This window comes from Pinus tabuliformis, chromosome 4_2, assembly GCF_031772625.1.
Source record: "Pinus tabuliformis cultivar Carrire ecotype Pingquan chromosome 4_2, CPIR1, whole genome shotgun sequence".
Classification (NCBI taxonomy): domain Eukaryota; kingdom Viridiplantae; phylum Streptophyta; class Pinopsida; order Pinales; family Pinaceae; genus Pinus; species Pinus tabuliformis.
The window spans coordinates 567,919,704-567,937,452 of NC_142304.1; positions in this window are offsets into that span (position 1 = coordinate 567,919,704).

The following is a 17,749-nucleotide window of genomic DNA, read 5'->3' on the forward strand; positions in this document are numbered from 1 at the left end:
ATGTTGCTGGTAATAAATTTCTTAAAAGATGCACTCTCTAGCCACAAAATCATCACAAAACAAGTCTGAAGATGGCAGTGAGGACAGTTCTGACAAGAAGCTATTCTTGAGGTCTGACAAATATGAATATACTCAAAGTATGCCTAGAATAGCTCTCACAACCAACATGAGTTTTGTTTGGGAGTGTGCATTATCCACTGGGCTCGTTCTTCTTTATAGTAGAATTAGTATGTGCTATTAAAACTGAATACAACTCCAGGAATAATTTATCTGCCTTAAAAAACCATATGCCGCTGAAAATTCCTTCTTAACACCTTTCAAATGGATCTCTAAAACGTCATGGACCAATCCCTTTATATAAGACATGCGGGTCTTTTCCACATCATTATGATTATAACTAATAGCTCCCAATTCTCTAGAACTAAAACTAGATGCAACTTCCGAGACCAAGACCTTCTTAGGAGCCAAAATATTGGGAGATTTTGTTTTCGGATCCATCAGATGAGTTTTTTAGATTATTTATGTTTCAAACCTACTTATGAGGTTCATCATCATGATAAGAATGTTGAAAAAATTGATCATGCCAAGTACTCTCCATTTGAACTTTTGTGGATGAAGACTGACCGCAAGCTGATGATGTCATAGATTCCATTCTCTCAATAAGAAAAGATTTATCTCTTGCTATCATCATGATAAGAATGTTGAAAAAATTGATCATGCCCAGTAGTCTCCATTTGAACTTTTGTGGATGAAGACTGACCGCGGGCTGATGACATCATAGATTCCATTCTCTCAATAAGAAGAGATTTATCTCTTGCTTCCTTGCATTTGCTACTATTTCAAAACTCTCAACATAATCACAGATTATATCAGAATCTGCATACTCTGCAATACACTGAAGTTCAGTTACATGAGCTCCTCCATTATCTGAAAATGTTACAAAAATAATGAACCATCCATTTATATATTTCCATACAATCTTCTTTCTCCTTGAAATAGGCCTAGATACAAAAAGGTGGTGCGACCAAAAAAGCAAGAAACAATGAAGAGTTAACATTCATAAAAACTCAATAGAAAACATAGCTTTTGCAGTACAACTTATTTGACTTGGATGTTGAGAAGTGTAGCTTGGGAGGTACTCCCACAACCATTGGGGTACTGGGTTTGTGAGGATTTGATCCACGATAAATGTGTTTTGTGGGCAATGTACCCAAGTGGTGGGCTTTGTACCCAAAGTTGTGGGCGAAAGACCCAAGAGGAAAATCATTGTTTATTCTATTGGATGCATGAGAGGCAACTTTGATGGGCTAAATGGCACCTAAGGCTACAATGGAGTGGGTGAATGTCAATGAAATACATTTTATTTCTTATATTAGTGGTGTTTGGGCATGTAGACTCAGGCCGGCTTGGGATAGAAGACATGACCCTTAGTGGCAAATAAATCCATCTAGAACACTATAAGAAGAAACAAGATTGAGCTCATTCGACATCCAAGGCAAATCATCTAATGGGAAGACAAGAGCCTAAGTGACCGCAGATCCTCAAGGAGATGAGATGGAGTGAAAGGAGGACAAATTTATCTTTTCTCTTATGTTCTGGTACAAGTCCACTTGAGAAAGATTGGTTGAGTTGTTTGGCATGGTTATGTGGTTCAAGTTCTCTATTTATGGTTGAAGACTAGGCTGAGTTCTGCAAGAGTTTTGGAGAAGGTTGTAGCCCTAATATCCTATGCAAACAAGGGGTCGAAAGGTTTGAAACAAGGCTAGAAAGAAGGTTGAGCTACTTTATAACCAATTGTAGAATTCTAGAGGAGCGATGTTGAGTTAGGGCACCCACTGACTTGTTTATTGTCTAAATAGAAGGTGGCCATAGGGTGAGGATGAGAAGAACTTAAAGTGGCCATAGAATGATGAATTATGGCTTAGAAGCGTGAGAAAAGTGTAACAACCCATCCAAATTGACCCATTAATAAAATTTTAAACTTTATAATATATAAATATATAAATATATATATATATATATACATTAAATTTTAGAAAATATATAATTAGACTTTATAAATATAAATTTATAAAATATATCATAATTAAAGTTTATAACATATTTAATGAAATGTTATAAGTATATATCATTAAATGTTTGTAACATATATTTAACGAAATGTTATAAGTAAATATCATTTAATGTTTATAACATATATTTAATGAAATGTTATAAATAAATATCATTTAATGTTTATAACATATATTTAATGAAATGTTATGAGTAAATATCATTTAAAGTTATAACATATATTTAAAGAAATGTTATAAATATATATAGTTAAAGTTATAACTTATGCAATGAAGTGCCATAATGGATATTATTTAAACTATATATCACATATAAGGGGATCGTTATAAAGTATAACTGGACTCGTAAAAGGCTATGCGTTAATCTACCTGAACCATCACTCAGTCAATTAATAACGGCATCCTACCTACTGAATACTTATGACAGAGCGCCAAGGACAGTAAGAAATATCGGAGAGACATCAATGCGTGGAAGGCGATGGCTGCAAGTGGGAGGGCGGCCACCGCCAGGCCAATGAATAAATAGCGGAGGCCTGAACCTGGAGAGGGGGGGGGAAAACCAGAGAAGTATAGATTCATCAGCAGGAAACCAGGAGAAGGGACTTATCAGTGGAAGAGCTTTAAGTGATCTGAGTTCTGGGCACGGAGGGACAGAGAGCCTCTGTGGAGAGCTTTCTGGATTGAGCAACCAGGTTGCTCTGTCTGGTTGGGTGGTATTGAAAAACAATCACTTTAAAAAAAAAAAAAAAAAAAAAAAAAAAAAAGTGATTGTTTTTCAATACCACCCAACCAGACAGAGCAACCTGGTTGCTCAATCCAGAAAGCTCTCCACAGAGGCTCTCTGTCCCTCCGTGCCCAGAACTCAGATCACTTAAAGCTCTTCCACTGATAAGTCCCTTCTCCTGGTTTCCTGCTGATGAATCTATACTTCTCTGGTTTTCCCCCCCCCCTCTCCAGGTTCAGGCCTCCGCTATTTATTCACTGGCCTGGCGGTGGCCGCCCTCCCACTTGCAGCCACCGCCTTCCACGCATTGATGTCTCTCCGATATTTCTTACTGTCCTTGGCGCTCTGTCATAAGTATTCAGTAGGTAGGATGCCTTTATTAATTGACTGAGTGATGGTTCAGGTAGATTAACGCATAGCCTTTTACGAGTCCAGTTATACTTTATAACGATCCCCTTATATGTGATATATAGTTTAAATAATATCCATTATGGCACTTCATTGCATAAGTTATAACTTTAACTATATATATTTATAACATTTCTTTAAATATATGTTATAACTTTAAATGATATTTACTCATAACATTTCATTAAATATATGTTATAAACATTAAATGATATTTATTTATAACATTTCATTAAATATATGTTATAAACATTAAATGATATTTACTTATAACATTTCGTTAAATATATGTTACAAACATTTAATGATATGTACTTATAACATTTCATTAAATATGTTATAAACTTTAATTATGATATATTTTATAAATTTATATTTATAAAGTCTAATTATATATTTTCTAAAATTTAATGTATATATATATATATATATATATTTATATATTATAAAGTTTAAAATTTTATTAATGGGTCAATTTGGATGGGTTGTTACAAAAAGTGTGCCATAGAAATCGAGTTTCCAGAGGCCTAAGCAGAGGCTTTGAAGAAGTATGTGGTAGTGTCGCTTATGTTGATGATTGTAGAGGTTTATGCATGGAAGTCTATCCTTGGATGAGGGAATGGACAAAGTGTAAGGAAGACTGATATGCAGTGGTTTGAGGGCAGTCAAACACTATGATTAGTTAAGGGTTTTGGGCTGTGTTGAACGTTGAATTCTAGGTGTGCAAACCTTGTTTTGCAGACTATGTTCACTCACTTTAATGGTGTAAAGGGACTATGTGAAGGCATTTTATTGAAGCCCTATGTATGGTGATTTGAGGAGCCATATCCACTATTAGAGGGAAAACTTGTTGGGCATACGATCAGGGACTTTGGATCAACTTAGATCATTGAAAGAAGGTAGAATGTTGAGCTGGTATGTGCAATCAAATCTAAAGCAACAAAGGACCTTAAGAGAAGCTAGGCCAAATGTATTGGAGCAACACATTCTCTACAAGTATAGGTGGCAAAGGACCTACAAGGTGTTCAAGACAAGTGGATTGAAAGGGTTGCTGTAGGCACTTTTTTAGCAAGTCAAGTTTGTTCTTGTTCTTGGCAAATTGGTTGTCATGTGTTGTTGACATCAAGCCCTAGTTTTCCTTGTATTAGTGCTAATTGTAAAGGCCATGATCCATGGTACGAGAGCCCTATGTTTGTTGCATTAAAGTTGTAATACAAGCAAGTTTTGGGTTTGTAAATCTTTGCGTACTTCATTGATTGACTACTGTACATTTTCCGTTGTGCAAAGTGCTTGGTGTTGTGGCATTTTAGTGTATTTGTGATCATGTTTTAGACATACACATGATTCTGAAGTGCCAAGGAAAAATCAACATGGTATCAAGGCTACTTTGAAGGGACAACTGAATTAGAGTGTGCACAACAAACAACTCAGGTGGGATTTGGTTTCCTTGTTGAAGGACTAGCAACATGGCGAAGTTGGTCACTAGTCTAAGGTACAAAGATATATTGGATGGCTTGTCTAACTATAGTCCTTGGAAGGAAATGATCAAACTAGTATTGTTGGTGAACAAGATATGGGAGTCTGCTGACAAGAAGATTCAAAAACCAATTGAACTTAAGCAGTTGGAAGTTTATGAAGAGTTAGATGCGAAGGCTAAACTCATCATGCTAGATGGTGTCAAATATCACTTGATACCTCATCTAACCAGGAAGAACACTACATGAGAGATGTGGAAGGCTCCTTAGGACTTGTTCCAAATAAGGACGAGAATCAGTTGTTGGTTTTGAGAGAGAAGTTGAAGAACACCAAGATGTTGGATGGTGAAGGTGTGGCTCTGTATCTGACAAGACTCTCTCAAGTTCATGATGAGCTAGCTGCCATTAGATATAAGTTCTAGAGTCAGAGCTAGTGAGGGTTGCTTTGAAGGGCTTCTGCAAGGAATGAAATCCATTTATGAAAGGGATTTTCGCTCTAGATAAGTTGTGAGATTGGAATAGGTTATAGAATGACTTTATCCATGAAGAACTGCGGGAAGACGATCTTCATAAGAAGAAGAAGTCTGCTGAAGATAACATGGCTCTTGCATGAAAGAATAAGGGTAAAGCAAAGAAGGACTTGAGCAAGTTGAAGTGTTACACTTGTGGTGAGTATGGTCATTATGCGAGTAGGTGTCTGCGAAAGAAGAAGGGAGATAATGAGAATAGGAAGGAGATATTGGGGGCTGCTAAATCTTCAAGTGAACTGGATGACTTCTCAATAAGGTTGGAGGATGACTTTGCTTTGGTTTCTCATTTCTTCGAGGGTACCATCAATGAGGGTGCATGGTATGTGGATAATGGAGTGTTGAAGCATATGACATGTTTGCGTGAAGTTTTTGAGAGTTTAACTAAATGGGACTTGAAGTTGCACATGGAGGTTGGCGAGAGTCATAAAACTGTCAGAGGGTTAGGTGTTGTGCCATTCAAGATGGAGTTAGGTGGGCTGCTACAAGTTCAAAATGTACTGTGGGTACCAGAGCTCAAGTACAACATGTTGTTTGTCTCAGTGATCGAGGCAAAGGGGTTTGAGGTGATATTCCGAGATGGGAAAGCGATACTCAGACCCAAAGGCTCTAACTCTGCTAGCCCTATCATTGGAGTTAAGGAGAATGGTCTATATTGGTTGACAACTAAGCCTATAGATCAAGGGAAGAAGTAGGTTCCTGAGACTCAGAGAGAGTCAAGTTTGAGTGGGAGTTTGCAGGTTTAGAGGGAGAATCCGCAACCCAAGAAGAACACATGGTTAATGGTGAGGAAGGAGACTTCTATAGTTGGAAAGAAGGAACTGTGGAATGGGATGAAGGCCTATCATGAGAGCAGAAGCGCGAGGCTTCTGGTGTTAGGGGACATTATCGAGGATAAAGTTGTTCATTCTACAGGGTATGCTGCGGTGGTGGATGCCAAAGATTGGGCTAGTGTTGTTGACGAGTTACTTCCAAGTAGTGGAAGTACCTCCCTCGCTAAGAGGGATTGTTGAGAAGTGTAGCTTGAGAGGTACTCCCATAACCCTTGGGATGCTGAGTTTGTGAGGAGTTGACCCATGAAAAATGTGTTTTTTGGGAAATGTACCCAAGTGGTGGGCTTTATATTGAAAGTTGTGGGTGAAAGACCCAAGAGGAAGATCATTGTTTATTCTATTAGATGCATGAGGGGCACCTTTGATGGGCTAAAGGGAACCAAAGGCTACAATGGAGTGGTCAAATGTCAATGAAAGAAATTTTATTTGTTAAGTTAGTGGTATTTGGGCATGTAGGATCAAGTCGGTTTGGGCTAGAAGACGTGACCCTTAGTGGCAAATGACTCCATCTAGAACACTATAAGAAGAAACAAGATTGAGCTCATTTGATATCCAAGGAAAATAATTTAATGGGAAGACAAGAGCCTAAGTGACCACATATCCTCAAGGAGCTGGGTTGGAGTGAAATAAGGAGGACAAATTTATCTTTTCTCGTGTACTAGTACATGTTAAGGTGAGGAAGGATGGTTGAGTTGTTTTGGCATGGTTCAATTTCTCTGTTTATGGGTCAATACTAGGCCGAGTTTTGCAAGTGTTTTGGAGAGAGTCGTAACCCTAATATTGATCTGGATCTTGGGGGGAGGCCCCCAAGATCTAAAAAATTGAAATGTCAGAAAAAGATGAGAACACACAATAAACAAAACCACATTTATTTATTTATTTATTAAAATAGATAATAATTGTAAATGCGACATTGTGGTGGACAATCCGTCCTTTTACAAAATACTTGTTACTTGTAGCCTTTTTTTGTTACAATACCACAGGGAAATTTAATGGGTGGGTAAATACCATGGGTGGATGCCACTTACAATACTATGGGTAAATTCCATGAGTGGATAAATACCATGGGAGGATGAATACCAAGGGTGGATGCCACTTACAATTCCATGGGAAAATACCACAAGCGAATGAATACCATGGGTGGATGCCACTTACAATACCATGGATAAATTCCATGGGTGGATAAATGCTATGGGTGGATGCCACTTACAATACCATGGGTAAATTCCATGGGTGGAAGAATACCATGGGTGGATGCCATTTTTCATTCGGTTCATTCCTCCCTCCTTAAGAAGCAACGGTTCTCATTGCGTGAAGTTCTCTCATGAGAAGCCTTTGTTGAATATGAAGAACCATTGAAGAGAAGGGTTTTGTGTGGTTAACTCATAATCGTGATGAATGAAGATCCGAGGATAGAGATACCTTGTAATTCTTGTGACCAACTGTGATATTGTCAGTGTGCGGCTTAACAAATGGACTTCGATGAAGTGTGGGTTTGTGAATGACCCATAACCATGACAAACAAAGATATGAGGATAGAGATATTATGATGCTTGTGACCAACTGTGACACTAACAATGTGCGGCCTAGTAAATGGGCTTCGATGACAATGATTTTGTGCAGTTGAACCATATCCATGATGCTGACTATTGATGAAGCAGCATGTGCTTACATAGCTTGCGCTGGGAGGGCATGCCTCCAAATGGAACCCACTCTAAATGTTGCTCCAGATATAAAAATTAATTTAAAATAGGAAATAACTCGATCAATATAACTCAGAATATTTATTACAACTTATTTTTGGAAATATAATAACCATTGTGCATCTTTCCATGTGATTGAAATCCCTATCTGGACACTATGGAAACTTAGATTTGCGCTGCAATTGCCTTGTCGTCACAAAAGTTCTGAAAAAAATCGTTGATTTGAAATCAATGATATCTTCCTCATCCAAAACTCGGATTCAGCTATTATTATTATTATTTTTTTGTTTGGTTTTTTTTTAAGAGAAGCTCAGATCTGCAATAATTTTTCTGAAATTCTACACAAAAAATGCAAAAAATGATAGGAGAACTGCCTTCCACGAATTGTCATTAGAAAAATTTCAACAACACATCTGATTTTAAATTAGTGATATCTCCCTCATCCAAAGTCCGATTCAACATTTTTTTTTTTGAATTTGGATATTTTTTCGCAATGAATCCAGAGCTATAATTTGTTTTTGTAAAATTTTCACGAAAAAGTTCAGACTTAATCTTCAAACTAGTCGCCCAAAAAATTCCTACAAAAAAATGAAAAAGAAATTTCTTCCCACTTTGCCCAAGAAAGTGCTCTGTGGAAGTCGTAGCACATGCAAGGAGTTTGTTGAAGATTGCTGCAAAAATTTGAAATTGAAATGTGTGTTAAACCATCATTGCCATGGAGTCGTAACCTGACTCTGATACCACTAATTGAAATGTCAGAAAAAGATGAGAACACACAATAAACAAAACCACAAAGTTTTTTATTTATTAAAATAGATAATAACTGTAAAGGCTACATTGTGGTGGACCTCTGTCCTTTTACAAAATGCGACATTATGGGTGGATATCACTTACAATACCATGGATAAATTCCATTAGTGGATAAGTACCATGGGAAGATGAATACCAAGGGTGGATGCCATTTAAAATTCCATGGGCAAATACCATGGGCGAATGAATACCATGGGCAGATGCCACTTACAATACCATGGGTAAATTCCATGGGTGGATAAATACCATGGGTCAATGCCACTTACAATACCATGGGTAAATTTTATGGGTGGATGAATACCATGAGTGGATGCCATTTTCCATTCGGATCAAATATCTTGTGCAAACAAGGGGTCGAAAGGTTTGAAACAAGGCTGGAAAGAAGGTTGAACTACTTCAAAACTAAGCGTAGAAGTCTAGAGAAGGACCAAGGCCGAGTTAGGGCACCCACTAGCTTGTTTATGGTTTAAATAGAAGGTGGCCATAGGATGAGGATGAGTAGAACCTAAGGTGGATGCAAAATGATGAATTAGGGTTGAGAAGCTTGAGAAAAGTGTGCCATAGAAATCGATTTTCCAGAGGCTTGAGTAGAGGCTTTGGAGAAGTATGTGGTAGTTTCTCTTACGCTGATGATCACAAAGGTTTATGCATGGAAGTATGTTCTTGAATGAGGGAATGTACAAATTGTAGGAAGAATGATATATAGTGGTTTGAGGGCAGTGAAACACTGTGAGAAGTCAAGGGTTTTGGGTTTTGTTGAACGTTGAATTCTACATGTGCAAACCTTGTTTGGAAGCCTATGTTCACTCATTTTAATGGTGTAAAGGCAATGTATGAAGGCAATTTTTTGAAGCCTTATGTATAGTGATTTGAGGATCCAAATCCACGGTTAGAGGGCAGACTTGTTGGGCCTAAGATCAGTGACTTTGGAGCATCTTAGATCACTAAAATAAGGTAGAGTGTTGAGCTGGTATCTGCAAGCAAATATGAAGTAGCAGAGGACCTTGTGAGCAGCTAGGGAAAATGTATTGGAGCAACACATTCTCTGTGTTGCTCCAATACTGTGTTGAGTTCAATGTATCAAAGAGGTTTGGATCCTTGGTGTATTTTGGCAGAAAATAGCACTTCCAAGTTGGTTGATATCCCTATGTCAAAGGTTCATTTCTTGGTTGTCCTGGGACTATAACTTTTGAAGAGTATATGCAATAATATGTTGAGCTTATTTACTGATATAACTCTAGGTTCCTCTAATATTATCCCTTATAAGTTTTTCTCATACATTAATGATGCAACTATGTATGGACTCTACATTTCCTTCTTTTCCTATCAATAGAAAAGATTGGCATATGATTGTTACAAGCTCTCTCTGAAGGACTATGTGATTTTTTAGTGTAGTATATGTTTACTATTGTTGGTTGAAAGGTTGTTCATGGTTTATATGTGGCACTTCATTTGTTATTTGGAATAAAATATAAAGGGAAGACATCTACAACCAATCATATACCAATTGTTTGACAAAACTCTTCATTGAAAAATCATCAAAACTCATAAATATCGTGGGGAAACTTTGAGATATCCTAGGTGGGTATATTACAAAAAATAATTTCTAGTGAAATAGCATGTAAAAAATACATTGTTCTGAGAATAATCCCACTATAGGAGCAAAAACCCACATATATCTCATCCTTCCATGCATAAATTTTTTTGACAAAGTGTAATATCAGAGGATTTGACTAGCTAATTTTCTTTAGCCTAGTGTAGTAGGCCTGAAATGAAATCTCACAACTAAGCCGGTGGTTTGAACAATAATAACAAGTAGAATTATGTCCCTAAATTGGTTAATGTTTAGATAAAGAAGTACTTGATTGATGACATAATCATTGTACTTATAAAATCTAATTGAACACCTTTAGTAGAGTTGTGAGAAATATGAATTATTTTGAGGCAAATACAATCTTCCTATATGAATTCAATGTATACACTATGTATATGCCCACCCATGTATGTGGCGTTGAAGAATGAATATATGCACCTACATTAATGTTATCTTTAATTCGATAAGGTTGTGTGAAGAATTTCTTTGGAAATAGGTACACTCATTTTATTTCTTGAGATCCAATTTAGTCATAATGTGTAACACAATGTGTAGTGGTTGAAGAAATATGAATGACTATTTGAAGCCACAATTGAGTTGGAAAATTAACAAAATGGAAATCATCCTTGGTTGGAATAATCTAATAGTATTGAAAAATTAACATAAGATGTTATTGAGAGATCCCATCCCTCTCTCCAAGTATGATTAGTAGATGAATTTTATGAATGTAATCTTTTGGTTTAGTCATGATAGTGGCATTGATGAAAACATTCTCACCACCTAACTGAATGGGAAGATTAGGTAGGATCTTAAAAGGGGGATAAAGACTCACAACTCATTCATTAGGGCACAAAAGTAGGACAGCGTAGATGTTGTTAGGGCAACAAGGGAATAATACATGTGGAGGCCCCATCGTCCACTGAACATCAATGAACCTTGAATTTCTTAATGATGGCCATTAATTGAAATGGAATGGGAGATGGGAGGTGTGCTTTTATATGTTGGTCCCAATCAAAAGTGATCTATCATGGAGAATGGTAAGCGCATTCATTTTCCTTACAATGGGAAGGTCTAGTGAATACCATGTCACTATAGGTGGAAGTTTTCTTAAGTATATATGATGGGATCTCAACCACGAAGTAAAATTGGTTAAAGGGTGGTTTCCCATGTGAGGGGAAACTATTGAGGTTAGTTCATATGGGATTTTAGAAAGGAGCACGGGGGGAACTAGTATGTCCATGATTGGTAAAATTATTCCCTTGTGGGAAAATAGTACCCGTTGTTGCTGCTACAACACCCTCCAAAATTTCACTACATTCAAATTTTGGAGCCTACTTTATCGTCATGTCAAGAGTCGCCTTAGTCATCAAGTGTCATTTCATGTTGTTCTATGTGTCTCACGTGTTCTTGAGTTTTCTCAGGTGTCGTCGCATCGAGTAGAACATCTTTGGCTTATTTCATGGTCACAACGTCTTTGTTGTTGTAAAACAACACTTTTTGGTCGCAGTCGCACACACTTCACCTATTGTACTTGGGGAATGCATGTACGACAACATTTTGATGTATGTTTACCATTGTTCAAGCTTGTCTAAGTTTTATCAGGAATCCTTCATTATTCAGAAGTGTGCCATGTTTCCTTCAAGAGTGCAGAGCACACTCCTTAAGCCCTTTACCCTTCCTTGTTTTAAATTGTGCCCTTCAAGAGACCGAGTCTTCCTTTGAGCGCACTCCTTTTTCTCAAAGAAGTGCACCCTCCTTTTTCTCAAAGAAGTGCACCCTCCTTGAGCGCACCCCAAAGGCCTTAAGCTCAACCCTTCAACCTTCAACCTTCCACAATGCTCCATGCACCATATTGGACCCTTTGAGTGCATGAGCGCACTTCAAACGCACGAAGCATCAGTCTTCAACCTTCAAATGTGCCATGTGCCCTCCTGGGCTTCTTGAGCGGATGAGTGAATCTTGAAGGCTCGAAGCCTTCCTCCTTCAACCTTCATGAGTGTTCCTTGCCCCCTCCCTTTGTCCCTTGGGTGCACTGCGCACTTGGAAAGCCCGAAGCCTCCTCCTTCATCCCTCAGAGTTGCGCCATGCACCCTACCTTGACTATCTCTTTCTCTTGAGCACATTCCAAAGCATTGAAGCCTCCCTCTTCAACCCTTTAGCCCTTCCAAGTGTGCCAATGTGCCCAGGAGCTCTTCGCGTCCCTTTTAAGCACACATAAAAGGAACGAATAGAAAATATGCATAAAACCTAATAGAATAGGATATTTTCGGGCTGATGGTTGCTTTTCATGAGTGATTGTAGACACAGGTGTTCCATAAGTAGCATGGAAACACACACGGGGAAGATCGGGGAAAGAATACAAACAAAGGAAGCATTAGAGAACAAAGAACACAGTGAAAGCTTGATGATCGAAGCACCATAAAAGCTCTAATATCAAAGACCCTTTGGAGGGTAAAGGCGTCGCTGATCATAATTTGTATGAAGAATGAAGACCATAGTGGCAACCATGTCACCACTGAAGAAAGTCCATGTCATCAGTCACTAATAATCCCAGTTATCCAAGATAGTGATGTAATAATTGTAAAGACAAATAAGTGGAAGTCCAAGAGTCTGTATGGATAAAAGAGTCATGGAATTCCATAAGACATGTAATACCAAAAGTAATACGTAATTCCAAAGGTTATTTGGAAGTCCAAAGGTCATTAGGAGTTGGAAAGTCAAGTGTAATGGGGATGTGGAAAGTCATGCCTCAAGTTATAAAAGGATCCTCATTACTCATGTAAAGGAATTTTAACCTTGGCTTCTCCCACAAGGCATTAGAGAGACAAAGTTAATACGTTTGGGGGGCAAGTAGTGGCTATAGTGCTCCACTTTTGGAGCTAGCGATGTCCATTGTATTTATGTATCTTAGAACTTTTGCTTAATATTGAAGCCTTTCAAGCAAGCACAGTTTCACACATGGATTGTGATTGTTTCTAAGACTATTATTAGATTGTTTATGGTTCATGTTTTCTTTTCACTTGTACTGGAGTAATTGAACTATTTCAGTGACTTCAGTGCATAAATTATTGAAATTGTGCTGTAATGTTTATAACGATTGTCGCTTTTATGTGAACTATTTTGCTTAATGTTAGACATGGCTTTCTCTTTCTGTTTGTATCTCCATTAGGGTAGTATTATTATTTCCCTCTTAGAGGCTCATTTTATTTTCCCTTACGCAATGAAGGAACCTTGATACATTTGCAATCAAACAGTCACAAGGCACACTCGCTTGCTCATTCAAAAGCACATGTGCGCTTCTCTCTCGCACTGACAACTAAAGCTTAGGCATATCTTTAAATACACGACAACTAGGTCGTATTCAGGATGGGACTCCTACACCAAACAATGTGAGGTCTAATTGGAACCTTATATTGGGGAGATCCCCTATATGTTTGAGGTATCTAGTGTTGTCAACATTCTGGCACTAGAAGGAGGGTCATCAGTTTTTTATGGCTAATAACTCCACACACTGTTATGTGGAATTTTGCATCTACGGATAAATACAATTTCCCTAGGTGGGTAGCTATACCTAGAACAACAGACTTAAAGCGCTTAAACTTTTTCTATAGAAGATAAATAAGACAAGGGACCTACTTGTTATCTTTCACTTTCCCTTTGTCTCTTTTGTATGGCCCCCATCGCTCCTTCTCGAACTTAATTCGCTCGACAAGTACTTGCAATCATAAACAGAGGACAAAAGCCTATCAAAGCAAGAAATCTATCTACTATAAGTAAATGGAATCGAAAGCATTTACACATATAATCATCATACATAAAGACAAGAATATGGGAAAAGGTGTAAACAACTTTATTAAGTAGAAGGAAGAATTACAACCATGAAGTTTGAACCATTGTCACTCTTTCAGCTTGGGTTCCAACCAACATCACATCAAAAACACAACACTCCGACAACAAAACAATACTTGCTTACAATCTCAAACCTCACACCAACAGTGTCTCCTTACAGATTCTCAAAGTCCAGCCCTTGATCACTTAGATGAGTGCTCAATTTATAGGAAAATGGAGGAGGTTTGGTCATAAATGAGGGTATTGAATGGCCTTCCAAATTTAGAGTTAGTTTCCATGGAGGAAGGGATGAGAGGATATGAGGTTACTTAACTCATTCCCTATCCAATTTCGAGCTCATAGGAGATTATAAGTGTGGGAATCTTCTAGATGGCTCCAGAAGATAAAAATATTCCCAGAACCATATGATGATTTTGTTCAATTACGCCCAGCGCATGTCAAAGTGGGCCTAAGTGCTCTGTAAAGCACCCTGACATGGGCTTACCTGCACTGAAGTGCACTTACCCCTGACCAACGCTGCGCTGGTCCCTCAAGGAGGCATTTCTGGAGGGCTTCAGGGCAAGAAACTCTCGGGGAAGGAGGTATTCAAAGTGATGACTTGTCTAGGGCATGTAGAAATTGAATTAGGGTTTGATGAGCCCTAAAAGTACTGATTTGAATGATGGGAGTGATGTGCCCAAATAGATATGTAACAGCTGCCCCTTAAAGCATGAAGTCGAAAATAATAATGTTGAGTGATATGCTTTATGATGTGATGAGGAGGTTCCGAGGTGGATAGTGACCTGCATCAATTACAATACATAATATCATGATATTTTGATATTTTCTCATGAATTTATGAGGGAAGGCATACCCATGCTCAACATATAAACTTTCATTACAAGTACATAGACAATCGTTTACAGATATAGACCCATGATGGGATGACCATCAATGTAAAGCCATTATACGGATGATTTGGTACTTTCCTGAAATCGCAACCCGAATGGATGAAACTAGATCTGGGGTCTTCTATCTTGTTCACCCGTTCGCTCAAGTACGAGTCTAACCATGTGAATATGTGATCTGAAGTTGAACATGGGAAGACACCATCTGATTACCAGCAAATGATGTAAGCCGTTAATAAACGCGAGAGAAATCACCGATAATGCTAATGATCCTCAAGGTACTGCAGTACATTCTGCATGGTGTGAATGGATGTTTTGATGCCAAACACCATACAAAGTCTTTCAGTCGAAGGCCAGTGATGTCAACCTATCGCCGGAAGTGAGAAACCTGCCATTGATGTTTGCGAGCCTCAAGGTACTGAAGGGTGTTTCTAAGTCAACTTCTTGGATAATGTGTTGATGTTGACAAGAAGCGACTCGTCGCTGGAGGGCCTTGATGTATCCCACATCAATGACACAAAACAAGTGTAATGATTTTTGGAGATGGAATGTGACTGACGACATAAGGTTCAAAAATGGCGGTCATGAAAATGATGGTTTATGAGTATTGCAAAGGACGAATTTTGACTGAGCAACTTCTCTTGAACATGTCGGCAACACTAAATGAATTGGCAGCATTGACCTAAAACCAAAGTAATGGATGGTATGATAGACTAAGGTATGATGACCATCAAGCAGATAACTGAACCCATGTAGTCACAATGATGAAGTGAAAGTGTTATGTTCAAGAGTGATCTGTTGTCATAACGTGGTTTACCCCTTTTCCCATTTTCCCCAGTCATCGCTGACCAATACCTCTTTATTTTTATCAAGCTTGAGGAGGATAACATATGCTTGTTGTATAATTCCACCCTTTGGGTGAATCCATCGCTATGTGATGTTTTAACGAGTTTAGCGAAGGTGAAACTCAGTCTTGTCATGATGGACAAGTTTGTCGCTATTTGATGTTTTAACGAGTCTAACGATAATGATAACTTGGTCATTTTCATGTTTAGAGAGTTTGAAAAGGGACAAAAAGAAAACTCCACAAGTTCTTTTTCATAGATTTGTCTCTCAAGTCCGAAAAAGTGTAAAACAATATAAGGGAGAACCTATTGACCATGTTCGATCAAAGTATCCCTTTTTCGTAAATAATCTATCTTAGTCCAAAAAAGAGTTAAACTTATACTGAGTAGATGTCATTTCCAATCCGTTAATGCGCTGGAAAGGATAAGCAATTGACAATCTTTTTATATTTCGAGAGTCTGGGAAGAGCTTAAAGAGGAATCCACTTTGAGGAACGAGTGGTGTCTAGGATAGCAACTGGTTTCGATGATGTTGGAACTTCTCAAAACATGTTGATTTATGTGAAGAGGCTGGCTAATAAGACCACTCATTGCAACTGTTCCTCAAAAAAGGTAAAACAACCAAGTGAAAACGTATGATTGGCCAAGCATATAGTAATGATGGATGGAGAAAAACCAAGGCTCATCTGACGGAAGAGGCTGATAAAATGGCAATCATGAGGGTTAAAATGGAGATGGGTTCATTTTTACACAAGCTTGAACCATATGGAACTATGCTTGGAGTCAGTTTCATGTTTACACAAGCTTGAAACGAAAAACTATGCTTGAGATTGGTTTCATGCCCCCAACATGATGACTCGATTTTAGGTGCATGCCCTCCAAGCTTCATTGCATTCACCTAAATAGACTACTCATGGCTATGAGGTGGATGGAATGGAGGTTCATTTTCGAGATCAAGTGAAAGACCCAACTGAGATTTTACGAGATCTAATCAAAGACTCGAATTGGAACTTTGCTCCAGGGGACATTGTTTCATTTTTTAATGAACTTGACACAAGACAAGGAACTCTGCTCATATTCCTTGTTTCATTTTTTAACGAGCTTGACACAAGACAAGGAACTCTGCTATTGGGACATGTTTCATTTTTTAATGAGGTTGACACAGTAAAAGAACTATCCTCATATTCCTTGTTTCATTTTTTAACGATCTTGACACAAGACAAGGAACTATGCTCATGAGACTTGTTTCATTTTTTAATGAGGTTGATACATTAAAAGAACTATCCTCATATTCTTTGTTTCATTCTTTAACGAGCTTGACACAAGACAATGAACTATGCTCATGGGACCTATTTCATTTTTTTAATGAGGTTGACATAGTAAAAGAACTATCCTCATATTCCTTGTTTTATTTTTTAACGAGCTTGACACAAGACAAGGAACTATGCTCATGGGACCTGTTTCATTTTTTAACGAGGTTGACACAAGACGAGGAACTATATTCATATTCCTTGTTTCATTTTTTAACGAGCTTGACACAAGACAAGGAACTATGCTCATGGGACCTGTTTCATTTTTTAATGAGGTTGATACAGTAAAAGAACTATCCTTATATTCCTTGTTCACGACCCATAAGAGGTCATGACTTCCAAGAGGTTCTCATTTGACGGAAGAAAAATGCTCTGCAAGGGATCCATAACAAGGAATCCGAGATTTGGTTCCAATGCCCCCAGTACATAATATACAACATCATGTAATTGATCATCAGTTGATGTAGGCATGGAACGGGTTGCCACATAATTGACTCGTGGCGGGGGAAGATACAATTGGGACAAAAGGACCATTTAAGGAAGATGGTTGACTAGATGCCATATTTGGACCGAGAAATGAAAGCTGGTCAATGGTGACAATTCTGCGTTCATGCAGGAAACACATCACTTGAAAGAGTGTTGAAACAATAGCTCCCATGTCATAAACATAGTCACGCCCAAGAAGTAAATTGTAATCTAAAGGGCCTGGGAC